Here is a 260-nt window from a genome sequence, read left to right as displayed (position 1 = left end):
TTTTGTTTTCTTGGAGTTCGTCGATGACACTACAAGTATTCATGTCGAATTCCAGGCCTCAGTGCCAAGAATCCGATTGTGGGACCGACAAAATCCTGCCAACACCATGAGAGACGTGGACTTTGCTCGAGATCACGGCTTGTCCACGTTTGCTTTTTGGCGCATTTTTCATGTGACTCAAGGGCAATTAAAAACGTTGGCAGCCATGGTAGTCGAGTGGTCTAATGGACCCGATAGAGGCACGACAAAGGAGGAACAGG

This window comes from Tigriopus californicus, chromosome 9 (genome assembly GCF_007210705.1).
Source record: "Tigriopus californicus strain San Diego chromosome 9, Tcal_SD_v2.1, whole genome shotgun sequence".
NCBI lineage: Eukaryota > Metazoa > Arthropoda > Copepoda > Harpacticoida > Harpacticidae > Tigriopus > Tigriopus californicus.
Note: the sequence above shows the minus strand (reverse complement) of the source record.